Source organism: Cebus imitator, unplaced genomic scaffold, assembly GCF_001604975.1.
Source record: "Cebus imitator isolate Cc_AM_T3 unplaced genomic scaffold, Cebus_imitator-1.0 Scaffold254, whole genome shotgun sequence".
Classification (NCBI taxonomy): Eukaryota; Metazoa; Chordata; class Mammalia; order Primates; family Cebidae; genus Cebus; species Cebus imitator.
In genome coordinates, this window is record NW_016107569.1 from 2,175,217 (window position 1) to 2,197,498 (window position 22,282).

General features: G+C 53.1%; 1 protein-coding gene across 1 annotated transcript in view; it reads right to left on the reverse strand.

The window, feature by feature from the left end:
* Window positions 1–22,282, reverse strand: part of PRRX2 (paired related homeobox 2) — a 58,681-nt gene that overhangs the window by 5,358 nt on the left and 31,041 nt on the right. The gene's annotated exons all lie outside the window — the stretch shown is intronic.

Consider the following 22,282-nt stretch of genomic DNA (forward strand, 5'->3'; position numbering starts at 1 on the left):
AAAAAAAAAAAAAAAAGAGAGCGAGAGAGAGAAATTACCCAGGCATGGTCACAAGCATCTGAAATCCCAGCTACTCTGGAGACTGAAGCACAAGAATCACTTAAAACTGGAAGGCGGAGGTTGTGGTGAGCTGAGATCATGCCACTGCACTCCAGCCTGGGTGACAGAGCAAGACTCTATCTCAAAATAAATACATAAATAAATAAACTTTAAAAATAAAATAAAAAATGGACAAACACACACTGGGGCTTCACCTTGCCTCTTTTTATTTAATAATATTCTGACTACCTTTCCATCTCGGTGAAACGGACCTAACCCTCTTTATTGCGATTGTTTTTCCAAAATATATTTTCCCTCTTGTTCTCTCTCCCTCACTTTCAGGAACCATTTTAAAAGTTAGCTTTTGCTTTATCCCTCTAGCATTGCCTCTTGCAAATATAACAAAATATGTGTAAAAATTTCCCCCTTTCTTCTATCAAAAGAAAGCATAGTGGCCGGGCGCGGTGGCTCATGCTTGTCACCCCAGCACTTCGGAGTCTGAGGCAGGTGGATCATCTGAGGTCAGAAGTTTGAGACCAGCCTGAGCAACATGGCCAAACCCCATCTCTACTAAAAATACAAAAATTAGCCAGGTATGGTGGCAGGCACCTGCAATCCCAGCTACTCCGGAGGCTAAGGTCAGGAGTTCTAGAACAGCCTGGTCAATATGGTGAAACCCCGTCTCTACTAAAAATACAAAAAATTAGCTGGGCGCGGTGGTGGGCGCCTGTAGTCCCAGCTTCTCTGGAGGCGGAGGCAGGAGAATCACTTGAACCTGGGGGGTGGAGGTTGCTGTGAGCTGATACTGTACCACTCCACTCCAGCCTGGGCAACAGAACAAAACTCTGTCTCAAAAAAAAAGAAGAAAAAGAAAAGCACAGCATGTACTGTTCACTTTTTTTTGCCCCAACTAATGATTTTTTTTTTTTTTTTTGAGATGGAGTCTTGCTCTGTTGTCCAGGCTGGAGTGCAATGGCATGATCTCCACTCACCACAGCCTCCGCCTCCCAGGTTCAAGTGATTCTCCTGCCTCAGCCTCCAGAGTAGCTGAGTTACAGGTGCACACCACCACTCCCAGGTAACTTTCCTATTTTTAGTAGACACGGGGTTTCATCATATTGGCCAGGCTGGCCTTGAACTCCTGACCTTGTGATCCGCCCGTCTGTCCGACTCCCACAGTGCTGGGACTACAGGCGTGAGCCACCACGCCTGGCTGCCCCACCTAATGATATTTCCCAGGTATTCCCCCATCCAGCACGCTACAGCCCTTCATGTCCTTTTCACAGCTGCAAAGCAGTCGGCCATGCAACTCTGCTGTGTTTATTCAACCAGAGCCCTATTGATGGGCATGTGGAGTATTTCCAATCTCTTAAAACTAGAAGAATGCCACAATGCATGACCTCATGCAAATATGATTTTCTATTTCTGCCAGTGCATATTTAGGACAGATTCCTAGAAGTGGACACATTCCCCCATAGGACTGCTCTTACCTTGCGTTCCACTGGCCGGGTTTGGGTAGAGTGTTTTGCCTAGAGTTCAGCCAGCAGAAGAGCCTTGGGTTTCAGTCCATACCTTTGCATTTTTGTCTCCCCAGTTACGTGTTCCCATTTTATACCTGACGTTCTTTCCACAGACCTGGGCATTTGTTCAGTTAACTGTTATGAAGCTTCTAGAATGTGCCAGGTCCAGGGATGGGCACCGCTCAGTATCTGCTTTTTTTTTAAAGACGGGGTTTCATCATGTTGGTCAGGCTGGTCTTGAACTCCCGATCTCAGGTGATCTGCCCGCCTTGGCCTCCAAAGTGCTTGGGTTACAGGCATGAGCCACCGTGCCTGGCCTCAGTATCTGCTTTTAATCAGCTCCCAGTTTAGGAGGGTTTACTGACTCTTGAGCAACCAACTGATTTGACGTAAGGTTAAATTGTTCCATGAGACTGTAAATGTGTGTGTGTGTGTGTGTGTGGACTGTAAATGTGTGTGTGTGTGTGTGTGTGTGTAGGGTTGTCAGGCAGGAATCAGGGAGGTGTCCGGGAAAAAGATGACCTTGGAGCTGGGTTTGGACCACTGCTTCTCAACCCAGGGAAATTTTGACCCATGAGACATTTTTGATCATTGTGGGTAGGGAAGGGGTCTAACTAGGATGTAATGGCAGAGGCCAGGAATGCTGCTAAATATCTCTTATTTTTAAATTTACTTTATTTATTTTTTTGAGACAGAGTCACTCTCTGTTGCCCAGGCTGGAGTGCAATGGCATAATCTCAGCTCACTGCAACCTCTGCCTCCTGGGCTCAAGCGATTCTCCTGCCTCAGCCTCCCGAGTAGCTGGGACTGCAGGCACCCACCGCTTTTTTGTATTTTAGTGGAGATGGGGTTTCACCATGTTGCCAGGATGATCGCCATCTCCTGACCTTGTGATCCGCCTGCCTTGGTCTCCCAAAGTGCTGGGATTACAGGTGTGAGCCACCGTTCCTGGCAATATCTTTTATTTTTTGAGACAGGGTCTCACTCTGTCGCCCAAGCTGGAGTGCAGTGGCACAGTGGTAACACCCTGCAGCCGTGACCTCCTGGGCTCAAGCAATTCTCCCACCTCAGCCTCCCAAGTAGCTGAAACTACAGGAGCCTGCCACCATGCCTAGCTAATTTTGTGTGTGTGTGTGTGTATAGAAATGAGGTCTTACTATGTTGCCATGACTGGTCTTAAACTCCTGACCTCAAACAATCCTCCTGCCTCAGCCTCCCAAAGTACTGGGATTATAGGTGTGAACCACCATGCCTGGCCTTGCTAAATATCTTTCAATACACAGGACAGGCCCCCACATCAACGAATTATCTTGTCCAAAATGTCAATAGCACTGAGGTTGAGAAACCCTGGTTTAGAGGGATGACTAGGAGGTTATATTCAGAAATTTCCCCGTTTGGGAAATAACTTGTAAACACAGGGGACCTGGCGGGGGCTGAGGGGGCAGTGGGGAGGGAGCCCTCAGTGGCCTGGTGCGAGCCGGGACCATTTCACTCTTCACTCCTCAAGCCAAGGTGAAGATGGATGGGAACCTCTGGTGCCTGTGAAGGTCTCTCCAGCCCCACCCCCTCGATGAAGACGAAACCTTAAACCGAAACAAGAGCCCCTGTGCTGAAAACTGGGTGGTGAGCAATAAATAGCCTGAGAGCAGGGATGGAAGCTTCTGGAAAGCCAGTTATGGCAGGGGTGATTTCCACCCCCCCGCCATGCACAGCTCCTCTTGGGCACAACCCCAGCGAAGGAGGCATTTCGGCCAAAAAAAGGAGCCATTTTCGGGAAGTTTCTGAGCAATTCAAATCTGGGGGTGTTTAAATGAAAACCGTTTTGCAGACTTCGCCTTGCCGAGCAGGCGTCCAAAGAAACAACCCCACTCTCGTGCCAGTTAAGCCGTGTGGCGACATGGAGCCAAAACCCTCACACAGAGGCATTTGCCCTCCCCCCCGCCCCAGCCAGCCCAGACCGCCCCCAGCACTGGCTGGAGTCCCCACTGCTTCCCACATCAGTTCTGCCCAGGGCCGTGGCAAGGCGCTGTGATGTGACGCGTTCAGCCAGAGTCTGCTGGGCGAGGAGTGCTGCCAGGCGCTCCACGTGTGGCTCCCCACCGTCCCCTGCATACACCCTAGGAGTCACTGCGCCATTTTATTTTATTATTATTTTTTTGAGACAGAGTCTCACTCTGTCCCCCAGGCCGGAGTGCAGTGGCACCATCTTGGCTCACTGCAGCCTCTGCCTCCGGGGTTCAAGCAATTCTCCTACCTCAGCCTCCCAAGCAACTGGGATTACAGGTGTGCACCACCATGCCTGGCTAATTTTTTTTTTTTTATTTTTAGTACAGACGGGGTTTCACCATGCTGGTCTCGAACTCCTGACCTCAGGTGATCCACCCGCCTTGGCCTCCCAACGTGTTGGGATTACAGGCGTGAGCCACCTACTGCACCATTTTACACACAGGGAAGTTGAAGCTGTGAGAGTGTCTTGCCCAAGGTCATACATCAGGGGTTGAAATCGATGTCTGTTGGCCGGGCGTGGTAGCTCACGCCTGTAATCCCAGCACTTTGGGAGGCCGAGGGGGGTGAATCACCTGAGGTCAGGAGTTTGAGACCAGCCTGGTCAACATGGTGAAACCCCATCTCTACTAAAAACACACAAAAAATTAGCTGGGCGTGGTGGCGTGTGCCTGTAGTCTCAGCTATTCAGGGGGCCGAGGCAGGAGAATCACTTGAACCCAGGAGGCGGAGGTTGCAGTGAGCCGAGATTGTGCTATTGCACTCCAGCCTGGGCGACAAGTGTGAAACTGTTTGCTGGGAGGCTTGGCCAGCCAAGGCTATGAACCCCTCTTCATGGGGTCTCCTCCTTCTTCTACCTCACTGCAACCTCCGCTACCGGGCTCAATAGGTGGGGGGTCTGTCACACGCCCAGTCCCAGATCTCTGAACCATGAGTGAGTGGGGCCAGGAGACACCATAGTGGGAGGCCTCCAGCCTCGAGTCACCCCTTCGTCCTAAAGGAGGCCCTCGCCCCTGGGAGGGTGTGGGACAGCAGCTTGCTCAAGGACACACCAAGTTGGTATGAGGAGTTGAGTGTAGCTCAATGCCAAGGACATAGTAATTGCTCAATAAATGTTTATCCCCCTTAACATGATTGCTTTTGTGCAGCCAGCTTCCTATCAGAAGACAAAGACCTTTCTCCCTGGTCCTTTGGTCCCTGCAGCCCAGCCTGCAGCAGAAAGACAGGGCTGCACCCCTGCCATGGGCCGAGGCTGGGAAGGACTGCTGAGGGGGAGAAGAGCCCAGGCAGCACCTCCCTGGGGATCAGATTCAAACCCACAGCTCTGGTCTCGGCCGGGGGCTCTGGCGCTGGCCTCCACCTCGGAGCGGATGTGCCGGAGATCTGTTGCCCTAAGTTCCTGAATCACCTCCTGAGAAATGCGTTGTGGTGGGCGTGTGTGTCCCTCTGGGAACTCTGCGCTTGGGCTTAAAGCATTTAGGAAATAAATAAAATAAATACTCTCTCAGCCTCAGGCCATTGGCGGCGGGTCCCTGCCTTTTCACGGGCCCCTCTGCTGGGGCCAGCAAACCCTGGGTCTGCTCTCTCCAAGGAGGGCTTTGCCCAGATTTTTTTTTTTTTTGGTTGAGGAAAAGTTCTGCTTTTCCCTGAGGCTGAAACAAAGCACGAAACCGCCTCCCTTTTGACCGGGCTGTTTAGCTGCTTTTGCGGAGGTCTGGATGCAGGAGAGAAACGGCCTGGATGGGGGAGGCCTGCCTCGCGCTCTCTCCCCCTTAAAACCAAAACGCCATTGTCCCCGATCACATTACAACGAAAAAAATGACCGGTCCACGGTTTTCTGCCATTAAATTATTTCACACGTACCATTTATTTGGCTGACTGCAAGCCAAAGACATTTAAAAACCCTGCTCTCGGCCAAATGATCAAGTGTTCCCACCGCCCTCCCCTGTGCGCACCGTTTTTCTTACTCCGTGTAATTTAAGGGTCTAAATAGTCTGGAGGGGATTAACTGCAAATTCTTCCTAAGACAAATAAACGCAGCCTCTTCTGCCTTTCTCAAGCTGGTGAGAGACACACTCTGTTTGTTTTTGCTTCAAATAGTCAGTTTGCGCCTGACCTCGGGGCTGAGGTGAGCTCCAACCCAAATAAATAACTTTTATTAATTAGCATTTATTCTGAGCGAATAAGCAGCCGTCCCCACCACCCCCAATGCGATCTCTGCCAACACGATCGCAAAAACAAACAACGGGTCCTTGGGACCTCGATGTGGATTTAACAAATTAACACTGGGCCTTCTCAGAGAAGCCTCGAAGCGGGAGAAATATTTACAGCCTGGAGAGTCTGAGGCAGGAAGCGGAGGTGGGGTAGGGTGGAGAGGCCACGGAGGCTTCGGTTTCCCCCTGAGATTTCTTGGTAGAGATTTGGGTTCCTCTGACGGGCTCCTGGGAGAAGAGCTCGGACAGGAACTCTGAAACCACATCCGAAGCCACTGCCTGGCAGCGTCAGCAAGGACACAGGAGGCTTGAGGGAGGATTCTCGCCTCTCCCAGTGAGGAATGACAGGCAGGACAGTCCAGTGGTGAAGGCTGGTCCGCCTCACTAGCGGAGTGCCAGGGTGAACCTTTAACCATTCCCAGTCTCAAGAATCTCACCAAGTATGGCAGCTCACACCTGTAATCCCAGCACTTTGGGAGGCTGAGGCCAGCGGAGCACTTGAGGTCAGGAGTTCAAGACCAGCCTGGCCAACATGGTGAAACCCCTGTCTCTACTAAAAGTACAAAAAAACCAGCCGGGCGTGCTGGTGTGCGCCTGTAATCCCAGCTGCTTGGGAGGCTGAGGCATGAGAACTGCTTAAACCAGGGAGGCGGAGGTTGCAGTGAACCAAGATCGTGTCACTGCACTCCAGGCTGGGCAACGAAGTGAGACTCTCTCAAAAATAAAATAAAATAAAAGAATCTCAGCTGAAGAATGGAAATAACAGGAGTGACTTCATTTAACCTTCATCACAACCCAACATGGCTGGCTTCTAGTTCAGTTTTACGCAGGAGGAAACTGAGGCACGGAGAGTTAAATAATATGCAGATGCTACATGGCCAGGAAAGGCCCAGCTGGGATTGGAACTCAGAGACCAGCACATAGTCCAGGGTCTTAGTCACCTCCCCACACTGCTGGCTGAGTCACCTCGGCATGAGCCGCCAGCCCCAAGAGTCCCTGAGATCCTCGAGGCGCTGGGATGCTGAGGGTCTCCCTGGAGGCTCCAGGGTGTCTGGAACAACCGAGGTGGGTGGGTGCTGGAGGGAGGAGAAGCATTCCTGGGGCTGTAGCACACGCCACACAGGCAGCAGGGCAGCGAGGATTAGGGACGTGTGCAGGCCCAGCCCCAAGACCCAGGAGGGTGGGCCACAGTCAGGCCGGGCACAGAGAGGGCTCGATGACATAAGAAGACAGAAAAGAAGGAAGGGGAGAAGGGAGGAGAGAGGAGAAGCCCCAGCCAGCACCCAACCAAAGGGCCCAAGAGCTGGCTTTAAATTGGGCCAAGCTGGCCTCAGCCCCAGAAATTCAGGGACCTGGGGTAAGGCACAAAGGAGGGTCTCGGGTCCTCTGGTGTGAGTTACACAGCACAGGTCCGTCTTCACCTCCCTGGACCACTGCTGGATGGGGCCGCCTAGGCCACTCCAGTAGGCAGAGCAAGGGCAGGCGGCCTCAGGGCTCCCCAGCTGCTGTCCCAGGTCCCTGCCTCTGTGGGGGTCACTGCTCACATCACACACGCCACTCCCTCTCACCGCGGACCCCTCCCTGAGACGGCAGCATCTCCCCTGTCTCTTGCTCACTTTCAGATCTCAGCAGAGATGCCTCCTCCTCCGGGAAGCCATCCTGGACCCACAGGCTTAAGCTCCCCAAAAGCCCTGTGCCTCTCACATTATAGCTCTGTCACACTGTAGGGTAAGTGTGGCGTCACCGGTCCAGTAGGGACTGGGACTTACTGTTTTCTGTCTCCTTGGAATGCATCGCAGGGCCTGGCACAGGGAACCTCTCATCAATCTGTGCCGAGCGCTGAGTGAAGGAGGAGGCATGGGAAGGGCCGGGTGAGCCGGAGGAGCACGCCCTCCTGAACAGGGGTCTAGGTTCCTCCTGTGGGGCCATGGCAGCCTGGTGAGGACACAACCTCAGAGGCAGGAAGGGGCTCGGGGAGGCCGGCCACCTCCAGCCACTGGCCTGCCGCACTTCTAAGAAGGTTTCACCTCATTAATTTTGAACAAAAACCCCCGACGCTGACACATTTTTATAACTACCAGCCTGGAGAAGGAGAAACACATCCCAGGAAGGAAGGCGATGATGGAAGCTGCAGTGGGTCTGAAGGAGCCAGACAGGTCCCCAGCGGTCCCATCCCCGATCCCATGCCTCCCAGGCCTCAGCACAGCACACAAGAGCAAGAGGCTTGGGCCACACCGCCTGGGACTGCCGTGCTCCAACCTGCTCCCAGCCCCGAGGCCGGTGGCCCGTGTGGCTGCAAGGATGGTGGCTAGTGTGGTCTCCGCATGCTTGGGATGACCCTGGAGTTTGGAGGAGGCTGGGGGAGGTTCTCTCATGCCCTGCACAAACCTCAGCAGAGCCTTGCTTGGAGGCAGTTGCGGTGTATCTGGGTCTCTCTGGGGCCTGCAGCCTCTCCCCTAAACACAAGACATGACGCGCGCATTTCCACAGGGCCACTAGACCCGCAAGAAACCCTAGAGGAGGGGCCAGTGCCCCAACAGGAGCTGCCCCTGGCAGGGAGCACAAACGCTTCTCCACCTCTGGGCCTCGGTGTGTGCTGTTCCCTCTGGCTGGGGCAGTCTTCCCCCATCCCCACTGCACCCCTTTTGCCTGGCTAAAGGCGACCCGGCCCTAGGTTTCAGCCTCCATGCCCTGCCCCAAGAGACACACTGCCCCCTTGTTACGGACTCCTAGGCCTTCTCTCTCTGCTGCACATCTGCAGTGAACTAAAACAGGGAAGAGACGTGCTTTGGTGATCCGTCTGCTTCATGCCTGACCACCCCATTTACTCGAAGATCAGACGGGCAGGCACCGGGCTTCTCGTCAGCTCTGGATCCCCAGGGCCAGGCGAGAAGTTTGGTTTCAAAACTGTTTCTGAATGAATGACTATGTCCATGAAGGAGCAGCTCACTCCGGAAAAGGACCCGGAGTCTCAACTGCCAAAGCCAGGTCCCTTTATCTGCAAAAGGGCCAGATGATGGCTTCTCAGATGGGACGCCAAAAACACAAGCAACTAAAGAAAAAAAAATAAATGGAACTTCATGAAAATTTAACAGTTTTGTAATTTTAAAAAATTATTTCTTTTTTTTTTTTTTTTAGATGGAATCTCGATCTGTTGCCAGGCTGGAGTGCAGTGGCATGATCTAGGCTCACTGCAACCTCCACCTCCTGGGTTCAAGCGATTCTCCTGCCTCAGACTCCGGAGTAGCTGGGACTAGAGGCGCACACCACACCCGGCTAATTATTGTATTTTTAGTACAGATGGCATTTCACCATGTTGGCCAGGCTGGTCTCGATCTCTTGACCTCATGATCTGCCCATCTCAGCCTCCCTAAGTGCTAAGATTACAGGCGTGAGCCACCATGCCCAGCCCAGTTTTGCAACTTTTATAACCATTAAGAGACTGAAAAGACAACCCACAGAACAGAAAAATTATTTACACATCACATATTTGGAAAGGGTCTTATGTTTAGAAAATATAAAGAACCCTTACAGCTCAATAATAAAAAGACAAATAACCCAATTTAAAAATGAGTGAAAGTTTTGAATAGACATTTCTCTAAAGAAAATACACAAATGACCAACAGGCACAAAAACGCTCGACATCATTAGACAGCAGGGAAATGCCAATCAAAACCACAGTGAGACACACTTCACACCCACCAGGATGGCTAGAATCAAAAGACGGACAATGGCCGGGCGTGGTGGCTCACGCTTGTAAACCCAGCACTTTGGGAGGCTGAGGCAGGTGGAGTGCCTGAAGTCAGGAGTTCAAGATTAGCCTGACCAACATGGTGAAATCCGTCTTTACTAAAAATACAAAAAATAGCCGGGTGTGGTGGTGCATGCCTGTAATTCCAGTTACTCGGGATGCTAAGTGAGGAGAATCGCTTGAACCTGGGAAGTGGAGATTTCAGTGAGCCGAGGTCACGCCACTGCACTCCAGCCTGGGCAATAGAGCAAGACTCCATCTCAAAAAAAAAAAAAGACAGATAACACCAAGTGTTGGCCAGGAAGTGGAGAAATTGGAATGCTCACACGCTGCTGGTGGGAATGCAGGGTACAGCTGCTGCAGAAAACAGTCTGGGCATTCCTCGAAAGGTGAAGCATAGACTTAGATCTGACCCAGCAATTCCACTCTTAGGTACAGATGCAAGAGAAATGAAACGTGTCCACACAAAAACCTGTACACCATGACATATGTCCACAGCAGCATTTTTTTTTTTTTTTTGAGACACAGTCTCCCTCTGTCACCCAGCCTGGAGTGCAGTGGCACAATCTCGGTTCACTGCAACCTGTGCCTCCCAGGTTCAAGCAATTCTCCTGCCTCAGCCTCCCGAGTAGCTGGGATTATAGGTGCGTGCTACCACGCCCAGCTAATTTTTGCATTTTTAGTAGAGACGGGTTTCACAATGTTGGCCAAGGTGGTCTTGATCTCTTGACCTCGTGATCCACTCACCTCAGCCTCCCAAAGTGCTGGGATTACAGGCGTGAGCCACCACGCCCAGCTGCATGATTTATTTCATATGAAGTGTCCAGAACAAGCGAATCCACAGAGACGGGAAGTAGACTTCAGGTTGCTGGCGGGGGGGCAGCGGCAGGGGTGGGGGCAGCAGTGAGGAGGTAGGAGCGTGACAGCTAAAGAGCTCAGGGTTTTTTTGGGGGTGTGAAAATGTTTTAATATTGTGATGATGGTTATACAACTGAATACACTAAAAATCACTGGACTGCACATTTTTTCTTTTTAATTTAATTTAATTTTTTGAGATGGTCTTGTTCTGCGCCCAGGCTGGAGTGCCGTGTTGGAATCATGGCTCACTGCAGCCTTGAACTCCTAGACTCCAGTGATCCTCCCACCTCAGCCTCCCCAGTAGCTGGAACTACAGGCAAGTGCCACCATCCTCAGTTAATTATCTCTCTCTGTCTCTCTCTCTCTCTCTCTCTCTCTTTTTTTCTGGAGATGGAATCTCACCCTGTCACCCAGGCTGGAGTACAGTGGTGCGATCTCAGCTCACCACCACCTCCACCTCCCGGGTTCAAGCCATTCTCCTGCCTCAGCCTCCGGAGTAGCTGGGATTCGCCTGCCACCACACCCTGCTTGCTAATTTTTGCTTTTGTTTTTGGTGTTTTTTCTGAGACAGTTTCACTTTGTCGCCAGGCGCCAGGCTAGAGTGCAGTGGCGCGATCTCGGCTCACTGTAACCTCCACCTCCCGGATTCAAGCAATTCTCCTGCCCCAGCCTCCCGAGTAGCTGGGACTATAGGCGCACGCCACCACGCCCAACTAATTGTTTTGTATTTTCAGTAGAGACGGGGTTTCACCATGTTGGTCAGGATGGTCTTGATCTCTTGACCTTGTGATCCGGCCTCGTCGGCCTCCGAAAGTGCTGGGATTACAGGCTTGAGTCACCTCGCCCCGCCTAATTTTTTGTATTTTTAGTAGAGATGGGGTTTCATCATGTTGGCCAGGCTGGTCTTGAACTCCTGATCTCAGGTGATTTGCTGCCTTGGGCTCCCAAAGTGCTAGGATCACAGGCATGAGCCACTGTGCCTGCCTGCTCAGTTACTTTTTAATAAAAATTTTGTGGCTGGGTGCGGTGGCTCACGCCTGTAATCCAAGCACTTTGGAGGCCAAGGCGGGTGGATCACCTGAGGTAGGGAGTTCAAGACCAGCCTGACCAACATGGTGAAACCCCGTCTTTAAAAAAAAAAAAAGAAAAAATTTGTGTAGAGACGGGAGTCTCACTATGTTGTCCAGGCTGGTCTCAAACTCATGGCCTCAAGTGATCCTCTCATCCTGGCCTCTCAAAGCACTGGGATTATAGGCACGAGCCACCACATCCGGCCCTGAGCTGTGTACTTTAAATGGGCAATTGTACAGTATGTGAAATATACTAAATAAAATTATTCTTAAAAACACACAGAAAAAGGAGGGGGTGACGAGAGAGACATTGAGATTTGAGAGAATGGCAAGCAAAGAATATCTCCTGAGTCTCTGGGGTGCCACAGGTTGGGGGGTTATGGGGGTGAGGGGTGAGGTGGGCTGGGGTGCCAGGGAGGCCCCAAGAGGTCAGGGGCCTCTGGGTTAGGGTCTTTGGGGGACCCTCAATGAGACAGCCAGCAGGAGTGGCTCTTGAACTCCTGACCTTAGGTGATCCACCTGCCTCAGCCTCCCAAAGTACTGGGATTACAGGTGTGCCTGGCCAGGAGTGGCTCTTGCACAGCACATCCCCATGGGACGATGTTGCAGCAGCAGGCTCACGGTAGCGGGGAGCCAGAGGTGGGACAGTTGAGGCCAAAAGTTCTTCTGAGCCTAGGGAGCCTCAAGAAACGGGGTCTTCACGGTCAGGCGCAGTGGTTCCCACCTGCAGTTCCAGAACTTTGGGAGGCCAATGCAGGCAGATCACCTGAGGTCAGGAGTTCGAGACCAGCCTGGCCAATGTGTGAAACCCTGTCTCTACTAAAAATACAAAAAGGAACCAGGTGTGGTGGCGGGTGTCTGTAGTCCCAGCTACTCGAGAGGCTGAGGCAGGAGAATTGCTTGTGCCCGGGAGGTGGATGGTGCCGTGAGCCGGGATCGTGCCACTGTCCATTTGCCTCCTGTTCTCAGGCAATCAAAAGGCTGGGGCGGGGGGGCAAGGCCAGATGCAGCTGAGCGGCTCCGAGGCCCTGGCTCCCCAGCGTGACCCTGGCGGGAGCCTCCCCTCATACCCCTCAGCCCCTGGGTTTTTGGTGGCTGACCATCTACCTCTGTACTAAGAGCCGAGGGTCCCAAGTCCAGCCCAGCCTCTCCTTCACTCCTGAGACCCCAAAACCAAGCTCCAGAGAGTGGGGGCACCTGCTGAAGTGGGGAGCACACAGACTTATTTACAGCGAGATGGAGGCCTCTGTGTGGGTGAGGGACTGATGGAGAGTGAGGAGGCGTGAACAGCCTCCCATGGCTCGAAAACCGAGTCACCCAGCAGGAAGGGGAGCAGCCCTCTGCTCGAAGTTTGTTCTAAGAGAGGGGTTCATGTCTGTCCCGTCTGGTTTTAATCTAAGGTTGATGGCCAAATGCCAGGTTTATTGCAAAGCCTACATTTTAATAAGGGGCTGGTATCGGGAGGAAAGCTGCCCTCGTTAACTGTTTCCAGACCACGATGAAGTTTTCTGCTCAGGGCCGAAGGTGGGTTTCCTCTCCCATTTAAGAGCTTCTCGGCCTCCCGAAGCCTGGAGCCAGTTGGGAACTCAGGGTGAGGGCTGCCGGCCGGGCACAAAGGCGGGTGACTTCGTGTGGGCTGGTTTTGCAGCAAGCCTACAAACAGCTCTGCCATATCAAGTCTGTCTTTTCTGTCCTCTTAGGGACCCAGGGTCTGAAGGGACCTTACAGGTCATCTGGCAAGGCCCCTCATTTTGCTGAAAGGAAGATTGAGCCCTGGAGGGGCAGTGACTCGTTCACGGGCTCACAGCAAGGCAGTGGGACCCCAAGTTCTGTCTGCTGAGACCTGATGCCGGCAGACACACGTGCTCTTCCTTCCTGCTCCTGTCTGTTCCCGGGCTTCCTGGGAGGGTGTGGGAGAAAATATTCCTGACCCAGCAATTGGGTTAGGGGGGCAACCAGCAGCCCACCCAGTCAGCAAACGCCTGCCTCCCCTGAGCATCTGAGAATGAGAAAAACGGCCCTGTGTGTCCTCAGACAAGGCGTGTCTCCTCTTGGGTTCTTGATTTCACTTAAACAGTATCTCTACCTCTCTCTCAGGTGGCTCAGTGAGGATGGGACAGCCCAAGACTCTCCCACGGACATGCTCGACTGGGTGCTCCAGAAACGACGGCTCATCCCACTATGATTCATCCTCCGTGAAGGCTCGGCCTGGCCTGTTGGTTCTTCCCCATTTTGATCATGAACCCCCTTGAGAACTCTGAGGAATTCTACGAACCCTTCCCTAGGAAAACAGGCATGCAGAAAAGTTTGCATGTGATGTTGTGGGGAGAGGTGGTTCACAGACTTTGAATCCTGTCCACAGATCCCACCCTAAAACGCCAGCTCCATGGGAAGTCAGTTTTCTCTGCCCTGGAAGGACCTGCCCCTCTGCCTCTGCCCCATCTTGGGGTCCCCTGGCCAGCACTTCATGGAGGGCAGCCCAGACAAGGGCAGTGCCTGCCGTATTTGTGAGGCTGGCAGGACCTGCCGCGACCCTGGCTCTGGGCAGTGCTGTGTTCCCAGGGAGGCTGAACTTTAAAGCATCGCTGGAGATTTCTATGACCCATTTGTGAGTCCCGGGCAATGCTGGAAAATGTGAGTCTGAGGCTCGCTCGGCGAAGCTCCAAGGGCGTCCTGAGTGTGTCCGCCGCGCCCCTCGCTGCAGCATGGGACTGCGGTGAGGCGAGAAGGACTTCTTCCACACCCTTAACTTTTTTTCTTTTTTGGCTTCCATTTATCCCACTTTCTAATGCGCCTGGCACTGCGCTACAGAGCCCTGCCCCCTACAATGTGGAAGGCACGCCTTGAGGCCTCGTTCACAGCAAGGGGCAGGGAGATTCAGAGAGGTGAAGTCCTGAACCCAGGTCACACTGCCAGGCGGTCATCGGGGAGGGGTGGGGGTGACTGATGTCCACACTGTCTTCTCCAAAGCGGCTGATATCTGGACGAAAGAGGCCCTTGGAAAAGTTAACCATTTCCAGAGCAGGTGAAGTCGCTGCTGAGGACCCCGTGTGGGAAGTGAGTTCTTCTCCATTTAAGAGCTCCTGGGCGGCTGAAAGTCTGCAGCCAGGACCCGCTGGGAAGACTGCTGGTGGCCGGGTGCAGAGACCGCTTACATTTCTACAGCTTAATTGGCTACCCCTCTCTACCTGAGCAAGCCAGAGTGCCCGGCCCACACCCACCCACCAGGCTCCTCTGCTATGTTCCAGCCTCCCGAAGGTACCCACTAGCTGTTGTGTCCCGCCCAGGGCAGCCTCACCAGTGGGGTGCACGCCGTAAGTCTGGGCATGGGCCCATCTTCCACATCCCCAACCTGTTTCCAATCACATCTTCGCACACCAGCCAACCCTAGCTCTAGAAAATTCTCCACTACGGCGGGCGCAGTGGCTCGCGCCTATAATCCCAGCACTTTGGGAGGCCGAGGCAGGAGGATCACCTGAGGTCAGGAGTTCAAGACCAGCCTGATCAACATGGTGAAACCCCATCTCTACTAAAAATACAAAATTAGCCGGGTGATGGCACATGCCTGTAATCTCAGCTACCAGGGAGGCTGAGGCAGAAGAACCACTTGAACCCTGGAGGCAGAGGTTTCGGTGAGCCGAGATAGTGCCACTGCACTCCAGCCTGGGCAACAAGAGCAAAACTCTGCCTCAAAAAAAAAGAAAAAGAAAAAGAAAATCCTCCATTACAATGGGTCCCAGTCCGTCTCCCTGTGGTACCACCCCTAGAATGCTGCGCTGTGCTTACACTTTGAGGGGAGCACATGGGACTCTCTTCCCCAAGACCACCCTGCTAACCTCTGAAGGCAGCTGCTCCAGCGCCTTCAACCACAATTCTGGGGGCTGCCCTGCCCCCCTTGCCACACTTTGCCACATGCAGAGGTTGGCACCAGATCTTCCGCATTTCTTAAAAGGGAGTCCATGGACCATTTGCCTGGGAATTCCCTGGGAAACTTGTTAAAGACAGACATTCCATCCCAAGGGGCCAGCTGGGAATCTGCAGTAGACACTCCCTCACCCGCAAGTTTAGGAACCACAAGCTTCAGAGCAGACATCTGGGAATGACATGGCTCAGAATGAAAGACACCAGTCCACCCTCTAGCTCTGTGCCATCCAACATGGAAGCAACGGGCTAAATGTGGCCATCTCAATTAAATTCTCATCGACTAAAATGAAGTAAAAATACAAATTCTATTCCTCAGTTGAGCTAGCCACATTTCAAGGGCTCAATATCCACACATAGCCAGTGGCTGCCCTACTGGAGAGCACAGATAGGGAACATTTGCATTCTTACAGAAAGTTCTAGAAAGTTTTGAGCAGAATTTCACTCTGTTTCCCAGGCTGGAGTGCAGTGGTGCAATCTTGGCTCACAGCAGCCTCTGCCTCCCGGGTTCAAGCAATTCTCCTGCCTCAGCCTCCTGAGTAGCTGGGATTACAGGTGCTCAGCACCAGGCCTGGCTAATTTTTTTGTATTTTTCGTATGGACAGGGTTTCACCACGTTGGCCAGGCTGGTCTCGAACTCCTGACCTCAAGTGATCCACCCACCTTGGACTCCCAAAGTGCTGGGATTACAGGCATTAGCCACCCTGCCCAGCCTAAGGACATTTGAAAGGAAGAAAAAACTCTACAACTCCCACGACACCAGCATATCTGTTTTATTCTGTGCATACTTTCTATTGTATGTCCACATGCATCTAGCTATCACATGACTCCATTTACAGTGTGCATGGATTAAGGGCCTAGGACTGTGATCAGACACATCCAGGGATGTTGTGTATAGTTGCACAGGTTGTGCACTGCACAACTTCAGGGGTGTCATTCCCATAGACTCCAGTGTCACTGGTGCCCCCTACAGTTATGCAGTGGACAACCTGCCCAACCTTATTCTCCTTTCCTGGAAAAAGCTGCATTCTGGTTCTGGCTGTCCATTCCAGGTCTGTGAGCTCTGTGAGGCTCAGTGTCCCCACGATAAGTGGGAACGTCAATACCTAAAGTGCCTTGACAATGCCTGGCACCCAGTTAGTGGTCAAGTAACATCAGCTATCATGTTGGTGATTGCCATGACCTCACCATTTTATGGAGCAAAGTCAATGTGATGGTGCAGGTAGAGTGCTTCCTGCTGTGAGTGGCCCGCAGTGAACCATGGTCCCTCAAGCTCCATCTTAAACCCTCTGCTGTGTTTCCAGTCTTCTTCCTACATTAGTGTGAGTGGCTGCATCGCTTCCCCTAGTGGGGACGCCGAAACGGCCTCACCAGCCCTTCCCCTCTTGCTGGATATTTAAGTCTCTTGCTACTTTCCTCCATTGTAAACACTGTGGAAAACGTCTCACTTCTTTGTCCTTCCCCTGGATTTCAAGACCCCAAATGCTTCTCAGAAGTTCTTCCAAAAGTGCTCTCCGCTCCAGCAGGATCGTTCTTGCCACCAAGCTGGTCAGAACAGTCCAGCCCAGAAAAGAATAAAAGGTGGCGCACTGGCCAAGTGCCGTGCCTAACGCCTGTAATCCCAGCACTTTGGGAGGCTGAGGCAGGTGTATCGCTTGAGGCCAGGAGTTTGAGACCAGCCTGGGCAACATGGCAAAACCCCCATCTTTACGAAAAATAGAAAATTAGCCGGGCATGGTGGCACGTACCTGCAGTTCCAGCTATTCAGGAGGCTGAAGTGGGAGGATCATTTAGCCCTGGGAGCTGGAGGTCACAGTGAATCACAGTTTGCCACTGCACGCCAGCCTGGGTGACACCGCAAGACCCTGTCTCAAAACAGCAACAATGGTGGGGCACAGTGGCTCATGCCTGTAATCCCAGCATTTTGGGAGGCCAAGGCCGGCAGGTCACGAGGTCAGGAGTTCGAGACCAGCCTGGCCAACATAGTGAAACCCCGTCTCTACAAAAATTAGCCAGGCATGGTGGCATGTGCCAGTAATCCCAGCTCTTCGGGAGGCTGAGGCTGGAAAATTGCTTGAGCCCGGGGGGCGGAGGTTGCAGTGAGCCAAGATCACACCACTGCACTCCAGCTTGGGCGACGGAGTGAGACTCCATCTAAAAAAAAGAAAAAAGCCAATAGCAACAACAAACCAAAAATAAGATACATCACCACAATGAAGACGAGCTGGACTCTGGCGTCAGGCTGCCCGAGTTCAAATCCCAGCTTCACTGCTGACTGACCCTGAGGAAGCTACAACCTCTCTGTGCTTCAGTTATGCCATCCAGAAAACGGGGATAAAAACATCTCCCCCCCCAGGGCTGTGAAAATTAAATGAATGAATATATATAAGGTTCTTAATACAGCGCCTGGCACATAGTAAGTGCTAAATCATGTTAGCCATTAGTGTATTTATCCGGAGTTAGGTGTGTGTGCATTCCCATCCCAGACTTGCCACATATTGGGGGTGCAGCCTTGGGGCAAGTTACTGACCCTCTCTAGACCTCAGTTTGTAACTGGCTGGGGACTTGGGATGCTGAGAGGCAGAAGCACCCATATGCCTGGCACCCCGAGGTCTCTCTCCTAAACAGCTGCTGTTGGTACCTCAGAGACCAAGTTCTCTGTTCCCTGGGACATCTCCTCCCCAAAGCCTGCACTGACACACACAGAACAGAGGCTGCCCTGAAGGTGCCCAAGGAAAGAGTTCATCTTTCCTGGATGCTTCCCAGAAGGCTGGGCTGGACCAGGTGGAACACCATGCCACAGTCACACACTGTGGATATTCTTTATTCTGCGCAGACACATAGCAGGTCCTCAGTAAACAATGAATGAATATGTGAGTGAATGAATGAATGGATTTTGGCTCCTGATGGGAACATAATCTCAATTCTCTACCCGCCCAAACACCTGATAATTTGTATGCACTGTGTACGATTACAAGCCTTATTACTTCTGGACCCTCCTAACCACAGAAACTAATATACTGATGGATACATACATATGATATATATACACACAGACACACACAAATATATATATATATATATAGAAACAGAGTCTTGCTGTGTCCCCCAGGCTGGAGTGCAGTGGCCCCGTCTCAGCTCACTGCAACCTCCGCCTACCAGGTTCAAGGATCTCCCTCCTAAGCAACTAGGATTTACAGGCACGCACCACCACGCTTGGCTCATTTTTTTGTGTCTACTTTTGGTAGAGATGAGGTTTCACCAAGTTGGCCAGGCTGATCTCAAACTCGTAACCTCAAGTTTTCTGCCCACCTCAGCCTCCCAAAGTTCTGGGATTACAGGCATGAGCCACAGCGCCCAGCCTATTGATGGATTTTTTTAAATTGACAGGCCAGAGCATGGGCTAGGGAAATAGCCTCCCACAGGGAAAGGCTTCAGCCTGGTTTTGCTGGTGCTCACAGTCGGAGGCACAGGCACATGCTTTCCTGTATGGGAGGGGCCCCCAGCATGCCCCGGGAGGGAAGAGACAGTCAGGCTATCCGGACGCCCCTCCGGCTGGGCCAGCGCCCTCCCTCTTACTTCCTAGAGTTTAGGAACCAACCCCCTTGCTTCCTGAGCCTCCAGACGCCAGGAAGATTTGATCCCAAGCCCAAGGTTTCACCTTTGGAGTCCAGGAGGCCAGGTGGGAATCCCACCTTCTCCACATCCCAGCTCTGTGACTTTTTGTGACTGCTCCTCTCTGGGCCTCAGTTTCCCTGTGAAGTGGGCCCATGGGTCCTCCAATGGGATGGCAGTGATGTAAGGGGGCGTCCACCCAGCACTGACAAATGGCCAAAGCCTTAGCCTCCCAGTCTGGCTTGTCTCAGCCTCGGCCCACAGGGGGCTAGCGGGGCTTAGGATTGGGCTCTCTGCGTGGATGTGCACGGCTGACACCCCCACCCTCGCCAGCATCCCAGCTCCCCTTTTCAGGAACAAGGCAGGCAGACATGGCCCGAAAAGCCGCTCTTGCCACGTGTGTTTTACCAAACACTCTCCTCCCGAGCATGGGGAAGGGCTGCACACCAGGGGAACTCACGGAACTGCTGAGTCCCAACGCCCTGGGCAAGGCCCTGTCCTCTGCAGCCAGACTGCGTTGGCCTGGCCCAGCCCAGCCAGGCAGCACCACTGCCCGGTCCTACGCTTCCTTTTGGTGGAGAACCTACCCATCCAACCACCCCTTTTTCCTAAGCTCCCCTGCTGGGAGCTCCCGGCTCCACTGCTCACTTTATAGGCCCTGGGAGGGGGCGCAGGGAGCTGAAGGGGCTGGTCCGGAGCGGCAGAGCACCCCGAGGCAGGCTGGGGAACGGAGGGCACGGTGCTGACTGCAGCCAGGGCCGGGAACCACCTGGTGGTTGAGACAGACTTGGTACTTACCCTGTGGGTGAAAAGCCCCCTTCCGAATCCCTGCGCTCAAAACCCTCCAACCCCCACGCTCCCCTCCCCCACCCACATTTTGACATTTCTCGCATGCCCCAAAGGCCTCATCTTAGGGGAAGCTCTGACTCAGAACTTTGAAAAATCTTACTCACAAACTTAGGAAAACAAACTTCGGGGGGCGGGGAAGAGTCCCCAGCCCTTTGTGGGGTGGAGACGGGGCAGGGGGGGCGCTAGCGGGGGGGCGCTAGCAGGGGGGCAGGTTTCCGAGCCAGATTTCCCTCCCCGGGGACAGGGCCGAGGGGCGAAGCAGATCCCACCCGTCTCGTGGGTGGCTTTCGCATCTGGGCGGGGCGCTGGTTCGCTGCGCGGGGGTCTCCCCTTTCTGCACGCGCAGGTCTGGGGTCAGCCCGAAATCCGGGGGGTTCCGGGGCCGGCGCGCCAGCCGCCGCAGCCCAGCCCGGCCATGTGCACGCCAGCCCGAGCGTGCGAGCGCGCCGCGCCGGTGGCGGCCAGAGCGGCGCCGCGGCACATCTGGTTCCAGGCGAGCCCCTGGCGCCTGCCTCGCCGCAGTCCCGCGGCCCAGACACACAGACGTTAATAGATCCCGCGCCCAACCCCGCGCGGCCCGCGCCGCCGCCGCCCAGCTGCTCCCAGGGTGCGCGCCCCGGCCTGGGGGAGAGGGAAGGGGAGGGAGGCGCAGCGCTCCCCTCCAGCCCCGCCCGCTCCCTCCTAGTCTTCCTTCCAGCTCAGACACCTCCCCCTCCACCCCTGCTCTCCAGGCAGGTCCCGGGTAGGAGCCAGGACTAACTGCTTTTTCCCATCCTGGCACCGAGTTCAGGGGCATCCAACCCCCGATTAGTGACAAAGGCAGTTCCCACGTGCCCAGCGCCGATCAAGGCCAAGGCTGAGGGCCAAGCCGGGCCGGGCGCCTATGGGCGCGTCTCCACACATAGTAATCCTATGAGGGAGGTACTGCTGCCACTGTCCCCATTTCACAGTCGGGAAAACTGAGACTAGGGGAAGGAGGTCAGATGCCCAAGGTCACACAGCCAGAAAGCAGCAGAGCGGACATTCAGCTGGTCTTCCAGACTCCAGCCCTGGGAGGGTCCATGCTGCACCCCTCATCAACTGCTAATGCACACACCTGGAACTCGAGGTCACCTTCACTCCGGGTGCCCCTCCTCTGCCTGCCCTCAGTCAGGGATCCCATCTGCACCTGCAACCCTGATCCCTTAGCAAGGGTCCTCCAAGCCTTCCCTCAAGCATCTGGGGGAAGTGAGGCTTCGTGGGGACCCTGTAGGAATTTGGACGACTCCTTTCCCTTGGCAAGGTGGCAAGACAGCTGCTTATCCAGAATCCACCCCTTATCAAATCGGGAACTAAGGTAGCTTTGCTTTTTCATGTATTTTTTAAAATTATGATTATGATTATTATTTCCAGACAGGGTCTAACTGTGGCGCACGCTGCAGTGCAGTGGTGCAATCTGGGCTCCACTGCAGCCTGGACCTCCCAGGCTCAAGTGATCCTCCCACCCAAGCCTCTAGAGCAGCTGGGATTACACGCACCCGCTACCACACCTGGCCGATTTTTGTATTGTTTGTAGAGACAGGGTTTCATCATGTTGCCCAGGCTGGTCCGCAAATCCTGGGCTCAAGCGATCCATCCACCTCAGCCTCCCAAAGTGCTGGGATTCCAGGCACCAGCCACTGCACCCAGCCAAAGTGCCCTGTTTTAGAAGTACCATTCCACTATTCAGGGGTATGGGCTTATTTTGGTTTTGAAAAGGGGGCTCTAAGCTTTAGGACCCCTCACACTAGATTCTATGATAATACATCTGAGTCTCAGCCAGCCCCTTTCTCTTCAGTGCCCCCACCCGACTTTTTTTTTCTTTTCTTTTCTTCTTTCTTTCCTTTCTTTCTTTCTCTTTCTTCTCTCTCTCTCTCTTTCCTTCCTTCCTTCCTTTCTTTCTTTTGTTTTCTCTTTCTTTCTTTCTTTCTTTCTTTCTTTCTTTCTTTCTTTCTTTCTTTCTTTCTTTCTTTCTTTCCTTTCTTCTTTCTTTCCTCTCTCTCTCTCTCTCTCTCTCTCTCTCTCTCCATTAGCCCCTATGGGCTAAGCATGTGTGCTTGCAAATTGGAAGTAATTTGTTGGCTCCAGATTAAACTACGGCTTTCTGCCTTCTCAGAGGGGGCTTTATAAGGAAATGGGGCCACATCAAAGTGCCATGTTCACCCTTAAAATAGGAGAAGGGTGTTTTTTTTTCTGAGCTGCTTACATGACAGCAGAAGTTGTGTTTAGAACATTTCCATTAATGCCCTCTGAATTCACTTGGGGGGGCTTGTTAACCTGTGCTGTCAGAAATTTAGGATTTTAGAAAAATATCTCACTTTTAAAAAGTTCCCAGCCTGAAGGTAATAAGCCCCACAATGGCCTGGTGAAATGTGCCCAGGCATCTGAAAGTGCCGGGAAACTCTCCTGTTAAAGGTTGGGGGC